This window comes from Canis lupus, chromosome 4 (assembly GCF_048164855.1).
Source record: "Canis lupus baileyi chromosome 4, mCanLup2.hap1, whole genome shotgun sequence".
Classification (NCBI taxonomy): domain Eukaryota; kingdom Metazoa; phylum Chordata; class Mammalia; order Carnivora; family Canidae; genus Canis; species Canis lupus.
In genome coordinates, this window is record NC_132841.1 from 25,106,355 (window position 1) to 25,120,651 (window position 14,297).

Genomic DNA, 14,297 nt, shown 5'->3' on the forward strand with positions numbered 1-14,297 from the left:
TTTTCACCAGTTTTAGCATTGATTAATGATTCTAACCTGAATAAATTATTATTCTGATGATTATGAGATGAGAATTTTCTAGACTTATCATTCTCCCTAGATTTATTAAGTAGGATAGAACTTTCCTTACTCTCCTATTAATGACAGTACGGGCTCAGGATTTCTCTTTTACTCATAGGATTAAAATCTGTTATTGTTATTATTTATTTTGATACTCATTTTGTCCCAGACTTGACCAGCGGGAGCCCCCTCAAGCTGATTGCTATGTCTTAGGGACATGTCTCTATCATTTTTCAAACTTTTTTTTTACTTTCTAGTGTCATAAAATGTTCTAAATACATATATCTTATACTTCTCCTAGAGTCGGCCATTTTAGCAAGGAGAACTGGTTCCTTTTAGTGGATAATGTTATCTAGAAACCAAGATCTAAACATGCTCATTGTTATTAGAATGTCCTTGCTTCTAGACTTTCTAGTGAACAGAAACACACACATATACACAGTTACATTTGTCTGTCTATCTAATCAGGTCGTAATACTGATATCTCCAATTCTTTTTTTTTTTTAAGATTTTATTTCTTTATTTGTGAGAGACATAGAGATTAAGACACAGAGAGAGACAGAGACATAGGCAGAGGGAGAAGTAGGCTCCCCATGGAAAGCCCGATGTGGGACTTGATCCCAGTACCCTGGGATCATGCCCTGAGCCAAAGGCAGACACTCAACCACTTGAGCCACTTGCCATAGTTGTAACACTTTTCTCCGATAGTGAGAAATCTATATTTATTTGTTTTCCTAACCCTGGACATACCAAACTCCACTCTTACTAGATACCAGTGGAAAGCTCAGCCCCAGTGAAGAGAAAGGGGAAGAGAAAAGGAAAGCCTTTTCCCTCCCCCTGTGTCAGAAACTTGAGCAACATATAGCAAATATCTATGTATATTCAACTTTTTGACAAAGCAGTTCACAGTTCACACTTTCTTAAATAGCAAAAGGGACAGGGACACCTGAATGCCTCTGTTGGTTAAATGTCTTGACTTTGGTTCAGATCATGATCTCAGGGTCATGAGATTGAGCCCCATGTGGGGCTTCATGCTCGGAGCCTGCTTGAGATTCTCTCTCTTCACCTCCCCCCTGAGCTCTTTCTCTCTTTCTCAAGAAAAAAAAAATAACAAAAAGGACAAGCAAGTTTGCTTAAAAATCCATATATAATTATTAACAAAGAGTTTAGCAACTAGATTTTCAGTGGCATCTCAAAAAGCAACAAAAAGAACAAAATTACTGCTGGAAGGAAGTCAGTTTAATTTCTGTCTCCAAGACTCAGTGAAGCAACCTTGGGTAAATTTCCTAATTTCTCTGACATGTAGTTTCCTCTTCTGTAAAATGTAGATGAATGTAAAACATTATTGTTTTTAGAACTAAATGAAATGAATCCATTTGCAATGGATTGCCATGACAGAAACTGGAACTTGACATTTTTAAAGTCAAATAAAAACTATTACTTAAAAGTTATAATATAACTTAAAAGTTATATTAGCCCTTCTTCCTAATAAGTGAAGATTTGGATATGTATTGAAAGTTGACTGCCCTCTCTTCTGGAAAAGCTATGACTTTAATTATGCAAGTAAATACAATATATTCATCCTTTGCTCTTAGGAGGAAAAACTGAATAAACAAACTAAAATACAGTGATTTTTTTCAATCAAGAAATTACATATTTGATCACGTAAATTAGGTGTCTCTTTAGTGACCTTGAAGATGAAGGTCCCATTCTATGAATTTAGGCGACCTTGAAGATGAAGGTCTCATTCTATTAATTTAGGCTGCCCTATACCTATAATTATTACGCATTCTTGGAGAGTAGTGTAAGATGTTTTTCCTGCTTTTTTTTTTTAAGATTTTATTTATTTATTTATTCATGAGAGAGAGAGAGGCAGAGACACAGGCAGAGGGGGAAGCAGGCTCCATGCAGGAAGCCCGACATGGGATTCGATCCCCTTCCCCAGGATCACGCTCTGGGCTGAGGGCGGCGCTAAACCGCTGAGCCACCCGGGCTGCCCCACCTCCTGGGTTTGTTTGTTTTTGTCTTTTTTTTTTTTTTTTTTTTTTTAATGAGGGAAAGGACTGCAGAAGGGACCACAGGTATGAACTTCATCTCATGTTGGAGGATTGACTGTTCATAATGATAGCCATATTTCACATGATCGTTATTTTATTTTATTTTTTTAAAGATTTCATTTATTTATTTGAGAGAGAGAGAGCATGAGCAGGGGAAAGGGCAGAGGTACAAGCAGACTCCTCGCTGAGCTGGGATACTGAGCTTGATCCCAGGACACTGAGATCATGACCTGAGCTGAAGTCAGACGCTTAACTCAGGCACCCCCACATGATTGTTTTTAAGACTGAATAAGCCAGAATGTACTGATGCTAATTTGTTAGTTCTGGTCCTCTGAAAAGCAAATCAAGACGCTATTGAATATGCAAGTAATGAGGGGAAATGCACGTAACAGAAAATGAAGGGAGAACAAAGAGAGTTTGGACAGTCATTTTCCAGACTGTGGATGAAAAAGTAAAGAAATTCAGACTATAGAGGGAGGAGAATGGAGAATGAAGCAGGTGCCCAGGAAAACAAGTCGCTCCTGAAGAAGACACAGAAATAAAAGATAGCTGCTATTGTACTTGACTAATCCCTGATCCCTTTTGTCCGGTCTCTTATGAGACTTGGCTGCACATCTTACCCTTGGATTCTGTGGGATATTCTTCTATTTGCAAAATATGGCTTTTTTGTTGAAGTTCTGACTCACCTTGACCTGCCTGTACTCTGTGCAAAACCTCCTCTACTCAGGGGTACCGGGGACTCTGGGTTCTCCTTCCCTGCATTGAGCCAGGGCAATTGTAAAGCTTGTACCCCTCATTTCCCTTCTTTCAGGGATCAATACCATGGACTGCCTATTGTCCAATGTTTGAAAATGATTGTTTCAAATATTTTGTCTTTTTTTTTATATATATATAGTTTTTAGGCAAGAGGGTAAATCTGGTCCCTGTTACTCTATCATAGTCAAATTTGGAAATTAACTTCCTATTCATTTACGCCAGTCTGCTATTCACAGCTAAAGCATTCTTTTTTTTTAATTTCAAAAAAATTGTATTTAAATTCAATTAATTAACATATACTGTATTATCGGTTTCAGAGGTAGAGGTCAGTGATTCATCAGTCTTATATAACATCCAGCCCTCATTACATCACATGCCCTCCTAAATGCCTATCACCCAGTTATCCCATCCCCCTCCTCCAGCAACCCTCAGTTTGTTTCCTATGATTAAGAGTCTTTTATGGTTTGTCTCCCTCTCTGATTTCATCTTGTTTTATGTTTTCTTCTCTTCCTCTATGATCCTCTGTTTTGTTTCTTAAATTCTACATATGCGTGAGATCATATGATAATTGTCTTTCTCTGGGTGATTTATGTCACTTAGCATAATAGGCTCTAGTTCCATCATGTTGTTGCAAATGGCAAGATTTCGTTTTTTTAATGGCTGAGTAGTATTCCATTATATAATATATATGTTTTATATTTATATATATTTATACATATATAAAGAGGTGATACGTATATCACATCTTCTTTATCCATTCATCTGTTGATGGAATCTGGACTCTTTCCATAGTTTGCCTATTGTGGACATTGTTGCCATAAATATTGGGGTGCATGTGCCCCTTCGGATCACTACATTTGTATCTTTGAGGTAAAAACCCAGTAGTGCAATTGCTGGGTCATAGGTAGCTCTATTTTCAACTTTTTGAGGAACCTCCATAGTGTTTTTTTTTTCTTTTTCTCCATAGTGTTTTCCAGAGTGACTGCACCAGCTAGCATTCTCACCAACAGTGTAAGAGGGTTCCCCTTTCTCTACATCCTTACCAACATCTGTCGTTTCCTAACTTGGTAATTTTAGCTATATCTGACTGGTGAGGTGGTATCTCATTGTGGTTTCGTTTGTATTTCCCTGAGGCTGGGTGATATGGAACATTTTTTCATGTGTCTATTGGCCACATTTGTATGTCTTTGAAGAAATGTCTGTTCATGTCTTCTGCCCACTTCTTGACTGGATTATTTGTTCTTTGAATGTTGAGTTTGATAAGTTCTTTATAGCTATATTATGAAGCTGTAACCATCAAAACAGCATGGTACTGACACAAGAACAGACACATAGATCCATGGAACAGAATAGAGAACCTAAAAATGGACCCTCAACTCTATGGTCAACTAATTTTCGACAAAGCAGGAAGGGATATCCACTGGACAAAAGACAGTCTCAGGGGATCCCTGGGTGGCTCAGTGGATTAGCGCCTGCCTTCGGCCCAGGGCGTGATCCTGGAGTCTCAGGATCGAGTCCCACGTCAGGCTCCCTGCATGGAGCCGGCTTCATCCTCTGCCTGTGTCTTTGCCTCTCTCTTTCTCTCTGTGTCTCTCATGAATAAATAAATAAATAAAATATTTCAAAAAAAAAAAAAAAAGAAAAGAAAAAGACAGTCTCTTCAACAAATGGTGTTGCAAAAATTGAACAGCTATATTCAGAAGAATGAAACTGGACCATTTTCTTACACCATACACAAAAGTAAACTCAAATGGATGGAGGACCTAAATGTGAGACAGGAATCCATCAAAATCCTGAAAGAGAACACAGACAGCAACCTCTTTGACCTCAGCTGCAACAACTTCTGGCTAGACATGTCTCCAAAGGCAAGGGAAACAAAGGCAAAAATGAACTATTGGGACTTCATCAAGATAAAAAGCTTTTGCACAGCAAAGGAAACAATTGATCAAACTAAAATACAACCTACAGAATGGAAGAAGATTTTCGCAAATGTTTTATCAGACAAAGGGTTAGTATTCAAAATCTATGAGGAACTTCTAAATGATCTTGACTGAGAGGTGATAGGAGTACATGGGTGCTATACCTCGGATGAACATTTCACTAAATTTGTAAATTTCAAAATTTCTCTTAAATGAATTTCTGAAAATCATGGCGTTCTTGTACCAGCCAAAGAAGTTTTCTTCTATAAAGAAGAAAATAGAAATTCACACTGTAGTAAATATTGTTCTTATAGATAGAGTGAACAGCTTCCTAGATTAGTGTTTTCAAATGCTAGAGCTCAGTCTGATTTTGTCAGAATCACCAACGGATCTTACTAATGATACATATTCTTTAGCTTTAGCACAGACCAACTGGGCAGGGTTTAAAGTTTCTATTTTGAAAAAGCTCCCTTGGTTGTTGCTGAGGTGCAACCAATATTTAGAACTACTGACCTAAATGTCTGGGAGACTTCATGCCCCTAAACAATTTGCCTGTTGCCTTACCACAACACCTGAAATGTTCGTGTTGCTTTTAAATGTTGAAGATTTTAAGTGATGTACAAATGTTATCAATGTATATTAACCAGTGTTTCTTCACTTGCCAGTGACAAAGACCTAACTTAAGCAAACTGGCTAACACAACTGAGAAAAGGGAGGAGAGATTTTGCAATCCTGGCTTGCTTGCTCCAATAATTCAAATTATGTTGTCAGGGATGGAATCTTTCCATCTCTTAGAAGGCTCTCTACTTAATGGGGAAGACAGCTGTTATTAGGCCATGATTTGCAACCTGGGGGGTAGAGAGGGAAGACAGGAGAGAGAGACAGAGGCAGAGAGAGATTGAGAGAGAAATAATTTCCTAATAGCTCAGCATGAGAGTTCCCAAGAACCTCTAGCCAATCATGGATCACACATACTTATCACTGAATGAGAAAAGTGATGTGGTCAGATTCATCTGAACCATCTTGAATAGATTCTCTTTTGGAAAGAAGGGTTTTGTCACCAAATAAAGATGTGATATTGGAAAGTCAAAATAAAAGATGATTGCTACAAAATGATACAATAGGGGCAAAGAACTCATTGCACAGACCAGTGGTTCTCAAAGTGTAGTCCAGGGACTGCTTTGAGTCTCTGAAACCTTTTCGGGGGGGGGGGGGTCCACATTATTTTTCACAAACATATGGTATTTATGTTAACACATGATGGATTTATCATTATTTTAAAAAATGAATTAATACATATTCATCAATTTTTAAAAAAGATTTTATTTACTTATTTGAGAGAGAGAGAAAGCACAAGCAGTGGAAAGGGAGAAACAGGCTGCCCATCAAGCAGGGAGCCCCATGCGGGGCTAGATCCCAGGACCCCGGGATCACGACCTGGGCCAAAGGCAGCTGCTTAACTGACTGAGCCACTCAGGCACTCCTCATCAATTACTTTAAAGCAGTAAATATAAATATACATATAAATATAAATATATATTTAAGATTTTATAAATTTATTTGACAGAGAGAGAGAGCCCAAGCAAGGGGAGCGTCAGGCAGAGGGAGAGGGAGAAGCAGGCTCCCAACTGCAGGGAGCCCAATGTGGGGCTCAATCCAGGATCTTGATATCATGACCTGAGCTGAGGGCAGACACTTAACTGACTGAGCCACCCAGGCGCCCCTAAAGCAGTAAAGACTGATAAATATAATCACATAAACAAAAGATCTTTGGGGACCTCGATAATTTTTAGAAGTGTATAGAGGTCCTGAGATGAAAACATTTGAGAACTGCTGCTGGCATATGCAAAAATGAGCTGTTCATCAATTTTGTTATGTAGTAGTTTTACTCACTAGCATAATTCTGGGATCTGCAAAAACATTGCTGAAAGAAGTTCTATGTACATAAAAATCTAGGATGGAAAGTTCCATTTGATAGATTTTAAAAACCCATGGGAATGAGGGAGCTAGAACTGATTCTCCACACAGCTAAGAAAACAGTACAGTGTCCTCTGGTTATTCCTTTGCCATTATACGTAGTTAAAATTTGCAAATTAAAGGCTGTTTGGAAATGTTTAAAAGGTGAGATTGAGTTTTAAGTCATTTTCAAAAGAATGGTAGGACACGCTAACAAATAAAATATCAGAGTGGGCAGTAGTATGGGAAAGTTAGAAGCAAGGAATATTACATTTTAATAATGGCTTCTAAGAAAAATGAGTATATATGTATCCAACCAAAAGACTTATATGAATGTTCATAGAAGTTTTATTTACATGTCAAAATGTGAAAAAGGAAAACAAATGTCCACCAGCAGTAGAAAGGATACATTTTGGTATATTTACACAACAATAACAAAAAAACAGACTATGCTAGATGTAAGCATATGATGATTCTCACAGATATATGGTGAGTGGAAGAAACCAAGAACAAAAGAGTACATATAGTATGAATTCATTTATATAAATTTCAAGAACAGACAAAGCTAACCTATGATGATGAAAGGAGTCAGATTAGTGAATATGTCTGGGGAAGGGGTATATTACATATCCATTCTTAGGTAAAACATTACCTGAAATTTTAATGCAACAAAAATGTTTATTATCTCACATAAATGTCTGTGGGTCAAGGACTTAGGAGCAGCTTATCAGGGTGGCTCTGGGTTGGGGTCTCTCATGAGGTTGCAGTCAAGATGTCAACCAACTTGTGGGTCATCTGAATGTTAAACTTCAATATCATTAAAAAAAAAAAAGAAGAAGAAGAAGCAGCGATGGTCTTGGGACCCCTGTTTGGGCCAGTCAATGGAAGGTGCAACTCTTGATCTCAGGGTTGTGAATTTGAGCCCTACATTGGAGGTAGAGATTACTTAAGGAAATTAAAAAAAAAAAAAAAAAAAAAGCAATAGTCTTCCTACACATGCTGCTAGACTGGAAGCTCTGTCTTATTCACCGTTTTGGTGCACCTGGCACAGTCTAGCACACAGTAGGTTCCTTGTATCAGTTTAGTATCAAGGCTATCAATTTAGTCTTTTTTGGTTGCAAGGGAAAGAAAATCCAAATCAAACTGGCTTAAACCACACGAGGAATTAATTTGCTCAATGTGCTGATTAGTTTTGTGTCAGCTAGCTTGTGCCATGGGGTGCCCCGATATTTGATCAAACATTATTCTGGGTGTTTTCTGTGATGAGTGTTCTTGGATGAGATTAATATTTAAATTGGTAGACTGAGGGTGCCTGGCTGGCTCAGTCTGTGGAGCATGCAACTCTTGATTGTGGAGTCATGAGTTCAAGCCCCACGTTGGGTGTAGAGACTACAAGAAAAATAAAAATCTTAAAAAAAAAAATTGGTAGACTGAGTAAGCAGATTGCCTTCTCTAACATGAGTGGATTTTTTCCAAACAACTGAAGGCCTGAATGAAACAAAAAGGGTAATCCTCCCCCAAGTAAGAGAGAATTCATTATTTCCTGACTATTTTCCAACTGGGACATTAGTTTGTTTCCTGGCTCCAGACTGAAACTGAAACATGGATTTTTCTGGGTCTTGAGCCTGTTGGCCTTTGACAGGAATTACACCATCACCTCTCCTGGTTCTCAGGCCTTCACACTTAGACTAGAACTAAAACATTGCTCTCCTGGGTCTCCAGATTGCCAGTCACCCTGCAGCTCTTGGGACTTGCCCTCTTCTGTAATGGCATGAGCCAATTCTTTATAATAAGTCTCTTTGGTTCCTCTTGGCTCTGTTTCTCAAGAAAGCCCTGACTAATACTATCAGTAACTGAGAAATCCTGAGGTCAGTCTGGCTTTAGGTGAGGATTGAGTCCAGATTAAAAATTTCACTGCAGACAGATTTCTCTCTCTGTCTCTCGCTCTCACTTCTTGCTGTTGCCTTCAAATTCAAGCTCCTATGGTATTCTTCAGAACTTCAAACTTTCCCCTCATGAAAGCAAAATGATTGCAGATGCTTCCTATTTTCACGTTATGCTTTGAGGGAAAAAGAAAGCTTGTCTTTGGGAGGTCCTATCCCTGGGAGTCACTCTTTTTCATATTGGACCAAATTGGACCAAATGCTCATTCCTGAACCAATCACTATAAGCAAGTAGATAGACAGTATTGATTGGCCCATGCCTTCAAGCACTATCTCTGGAACTGTATTCTTATGCATCAGAAAGGGAAAAGGACTTACAAGAGGAAAATGAAAGGGTTTCCTGGATCTCTTATCTTAGTTTCATTAAGGCAGATTTTATCACTTGGCTGTCCCAGCTGCAAGAGCCAGGGTAAATTAGCGTGTTTAGCTGGGTTCTGACAGGAGGAAGGGAAAATAAATTTTGAGTGGGCAGCTAGCAGAGTCTTTTGCACTAATAACAAAGAGTGGGATTGGCATACTTGGTTCAGACAAATCATGGTTCACCCCTTAGGTTTGGGTAGAGTTCCACCTTTTCTGAGCATGTTTGCCTCTTCTGGCAGGTTAGATTTCCCAAATGTTCTCCTTAAATGTCACATTGATATTTCTCTATGTTCCCTTGCTGAAATCTGGCTAGGCCTGTGCATGACTCAGGTGGGAAATGCTATTAGTGACTTGCAAGACTAGGTTAAAAAGGTGATACAGCTTCTGCCTACCTCTTGATCTCTTGAGAGATGTGCTTTTATAGTACTGAGTCCTGTATAAGAAGTCTGGCTACCCTGCAGTTGGCATGCTTGTGAGATAGTGGTGAGGGGGGACTATGTACAAATGGAAAGAGATTCTTGAAAGGCTCTACCACTTAAGCCTCCAGCTCTCCTCGACTTTCCAGTCCAGGTATCTAACTTGTGACTGAAGGAGCTTTGGAGATGACTCCTGCTGGCTGCAACCAGAGAGACTCTGAGCTAGAACCTCCCAGCCAAGCCACTTTCAAATTCTTAAGGTACAGAAAATGTGAGAGAGAGCAAAGGATTATTATTTTGGTGTAATATATAGACAACAATAGATAATTAATATACCTCTCCAAACTGTGAGATTCTATAAGCTAAGGATGAGGGAGAGAGAGATGCCTATTGGGGAGGCAGCCAATGGTGTTTATCCCTCTCATAAATAATAAATGTATTAAAATGATAATTCAATGCCTATAAAAATAAAAACTCAAGGCTATCTTTCCAAGCATTATTTACAATAATGAAAAGTTGGAGGCAACCTAAATGTCCACCAAGAAGATTTTTAAATGAACTATGATTCTTGCACACTTTAAATGTAATATGGCTATAAGCTAACCACAAAAATCAAGTTTTGAAGAATATTCAATGTCATGCGCATATGTTCTTGATATAATAATGTTGAGGTGAAAATAGCAGGAATAAAAGTTGAACATTATACTTTAAAAGGGTGAATTTTATGGTGTGTAAATTATCTCAGTAAAAATTTGTATGAGAAAAAAATGAACACACACATAAAAATATATATGAGCAGAAAAAAGGCTGAAAGGGAATATATTAAAATGTTATTAGTAGTTATCTCTGGGAGTTGAAGTTTTACATAATTTTTAATAGCCTTCTTTGTAGCTTTCTCACACAATGCAGAAGGTTAAGGTGCAATAAAAAAAATGAGAACATGGAAAAAGTGTGAAGCTGAAAGTGATTTAAATCCACATTGAATTTTTAAAAAATTGGTCAAAAGGGAGAAGAGTAGGATCATAAGGTAGTTCTATTTTTGAGGAACCTCACTTCTGTTTTCCATAATGCCTGTACCAATTTACATTCCCAACAGTGAATAAGGATTCACTTTTCTCCACATCCTCGCCAGCACTTACTATTTTTTGATTTTTTGATAATAGCCATCCTAACAGGTGTCAAGTGATATCTCAATGTGGTTTTGATTTGCATTTCCCTGATTTTTAGTGATGTTGAGCACATTTTTATATACCTGTTGGCTGCTTGGATGTCTTCTTTAGAAAATGCAATCCCACTTCTGGGTATTTATATAAAAGAAATAAAATGTAGTTCTTGAAGAGATGTCTGTACTCTCACGTTCATTGCAGCATTATTCACAATAGTCAAAACACGGAACAATTTAAGTGCTTGTCAAAGAGAAAAGAAAACATGGCATATGTAAATAGTGGAATATTATTCACCTTTAACAAAGAAATAAATTCTTTCATTTGTGACAACATGGATGAACTTAGAGAACATGATGCTGAGTGAAAGATAAGGATAAAATACTACACAAAGATAAAATACTACACGATATGTAGAATCTAAATAAGTTGAACTCAGAAACAGAGTAGAAGGGGTGTGGGAATAAAAGGAACGTATAAGGAATATAGTCATTGATATTGTAATGATGTGGTATGGTGGCAGATGGTAGCTATACTTGCGGTGAGCATAGCATAATGTATAAACTTGTGAGTCACTGTGTTGTATACCTGAAACAAATGTGACATTATGTGTCAACTACACTCAAATTTTAAAACTTAAACAAAAAGAAAAAGAAAAGAAATAAGACTGAATGCCAGGGTGTGTGTGGGGGAAGTGAGAGAAATGGGGAGATGTTTGTCAAAGGGTACAAACTCTAGGTTATAAGGTGAATAAGTTCTAGAGACTGGTCACAGCCTGGTGACTATAGTTAGTAATAATTTATTGTATACTTGACATTTTCTAAGAAAGTAGATCTTAAGTATTCTCACACACAGGAAAAATGTAACTACATGAGATGATGATTGTGTGAAATAGCTTGATTGTGGTAATCATTTCACAGTGCATATTGTATCAAAATCTTATGTCGTACACTTATATATGTGTGTGTATATGTGTATATTAAGTTTTGTTAATCACACCTCAATGAAATAGGTGGTAAAAAAGAAAAGAAGAGAAAATCCACGTTCTTTTCCTTTTTTTTCTTTATTCATTATTCATGAGAGACACACAGAGAGAGAGAGAGAGAGAGAGTCAAAGACACAGGCAGAGGGAGAAGCAGGCTCCAAGCAGGGAGCCTGACATGGGACTGGATCCCAGGTCTCCAGGATCACACCCTGGTCCGAAGGTGGTGCTAAACTGCTGAGCCACCCGGGGAGCCCTCCATGTTGTCTTCAAAGTGATGGGGGAAGTGGTTGTGGTTTTGGGTGGGGGTGGAGGGCAGGATTTGGTGTTCATGTAGCATTTAGGGAAGAAAAGGCAGAAGTACTAATTAAGCTGTTGTGTGGTTCTGATGTGGGGACAGTGTGGGGAAGAGGATGGTGAGATGGTCTGAGCAGAGATGGTACATCTGTGCGACCTGAGGGATGCAGCGTGTGTGTGTGTTTGTGTTTGTGTGTAAGTTATAGATTTACTCATGTGGGTGGGAAGTCTACTAGAAAGTATTGAGAAGCTAAAGCCAATTCTTAGGCACACGATTTAGGTAGAGCAGTCCAAAAATGAATCAGGAGGAGAGAACAGAAACTAAACAAATAAATACAACCATATACAGAAGACTCAGATTTTATGTTCACCTCCTTCCTTGATTCAAATTTCCACAAACTGTATTTGTACTGACAGTTGCTACTGTGTCTCAATTTCCCAGTCTGTGTAATAAAAGAGAGCTGTACTTCTTGTTTTCCACCTATCTCAGAAAACTGCTGTGGACCGAGAACAATCTGAAATTTCCCATGCCATGGGGCACTGTGTAAAATAATTCCCACCATCAAAAACTATTCCTCAATTACTTTTAACTGAGAAATGCTAAATTTTTACTTATCTTACAAGGTTCCCTATCATTAGTGGCCTGAGGCTAATTATACAGCAGAGCGATGCTAAGCTGGCTGCAACCACGAGAAAAAGTCATACAGTCCTTAACCTCTGTAGGTCATAGTCTTGTGGAAATTTACCTTTTTGATCCTACCTTTGAGCTGTGTGAACATTCACTTTCATCCGATGACAGTCATCCCTATCATCCAAAGTCTCACTTTCAGGGTTTCGGTTATCCATAATCAACTGTGGCCCTGAAGCAGCTGGTCTTCCTTCTGAAAATGGCAGAAGTTTGAGAGTCCTCTGCACTTCATCACAGTGCCTGTCATTCACCTCGTTTGACCCATCACCTAGGCATCTGATCATCAACCAGCATCACAAGAGGAAAGGCAAATATTGTACAGTAAGATGTTTTGAGAGAAAGACCACATTTATAAACTTTTATTGCAGTATGTTGTTATAATTGTTCTATTTTTAAAGAATTTTTAAAGATTTTATTTATTTATTCATGGTAGAGAGAGACAGAGAGGCAGAGACACAGGCAGAGGGAGAAGCAGGCTCCATGCACGAAGCCCGATGCGGGACTCGATCCTGGGACTCCAGGATCATGCCCTGGACCAAAGGCAGGCACCAAACTGCTGAGCCAGGGATCCCCTAATTGTTCTATTTTATTATTAGTTATTATTGTTAATCTCTTACTGTGCCTAATTTATAAATTAAATCTTATCATAGGTATGTATGTGTAGGAAAAAACAGTGTAAATAGGTAGAGTTCGATACTATCTGCAGTTTCAGGCATCCACTGGGAGTCTTGGAATGTATTCTCCATGAGTAAGGGTAGACTATTGTACTTTAACCACTGTCCCAGAACATGCTCCCACCTCCAGGCCTTATTCTAGAATATTTGCCTCTTGACTGCTTAACCAAATATTCTTCCTTTGAAGCCAGATTTAGTTCCACTGTCCCATAAACTCTTTCGTATCCTTAGGCCCATGGTGATCTCTTCTTGGTTGGTACATGACCACATGGGCTTCACTACATTTTCTGTGACTCAGTTTCATGATGGTTCTTAGTCCAGTGCTGGCTGTGAATTGACCTTGGTTAATGCTTTTCTTGTGCTGACTATGAGCTAAGCCCTTTGTGTTAAAAAAAGACTGAAAAGATTATTATTCCTGTTTCAGAGATGAGAAAACCAAAGCTTTGTAACTTGCCATGTGTCAGTTTGGAATAGTGTGGCTAAATGCTCAGCTATAAATCTGGGGTTCTATTCCTGTGGAGAAAGAACAGAACAAATATCGGGGACATCTAGCAGTCTCTATAATAGGAGAGAAATGTACAATTGGTCATGTGATAAAAGGGCAATTGTGAAAAGTGTTATGAAGGAAGAAAGATTTGTATAAATAGTTTATGCCAGGGAGTCATATAGAAAGGACTAGAAGTGGGCTTTGAAGGTAGACACATTAGTATTCTTTTTTTTTTTTTTTTTTTTTTTTTTGACACATTAGTATTCTATTGCTATGTAACAAATGCCTCACAGCCCTTATGTATTATCTCGCAGTTGTAAAGGTCAGGCGTTCATCCTGCATGGTGTGGCTGGGTTCAATGCTCAGTATCACAGTCTGAAATCAAGATGTCAGATGGACTGAGCTCTTGTCTGGGGGTTCTGGGGGAAAATCTGTTTCAGGATCATTCTTCTTGTTGGAAGAATTTAGTTCCTTGCAGCTGTGAGGCTGAAGTCCATGTTTCCCTGCTGTCAGCCAGGGTCCACTCATAGCTCCTAGAC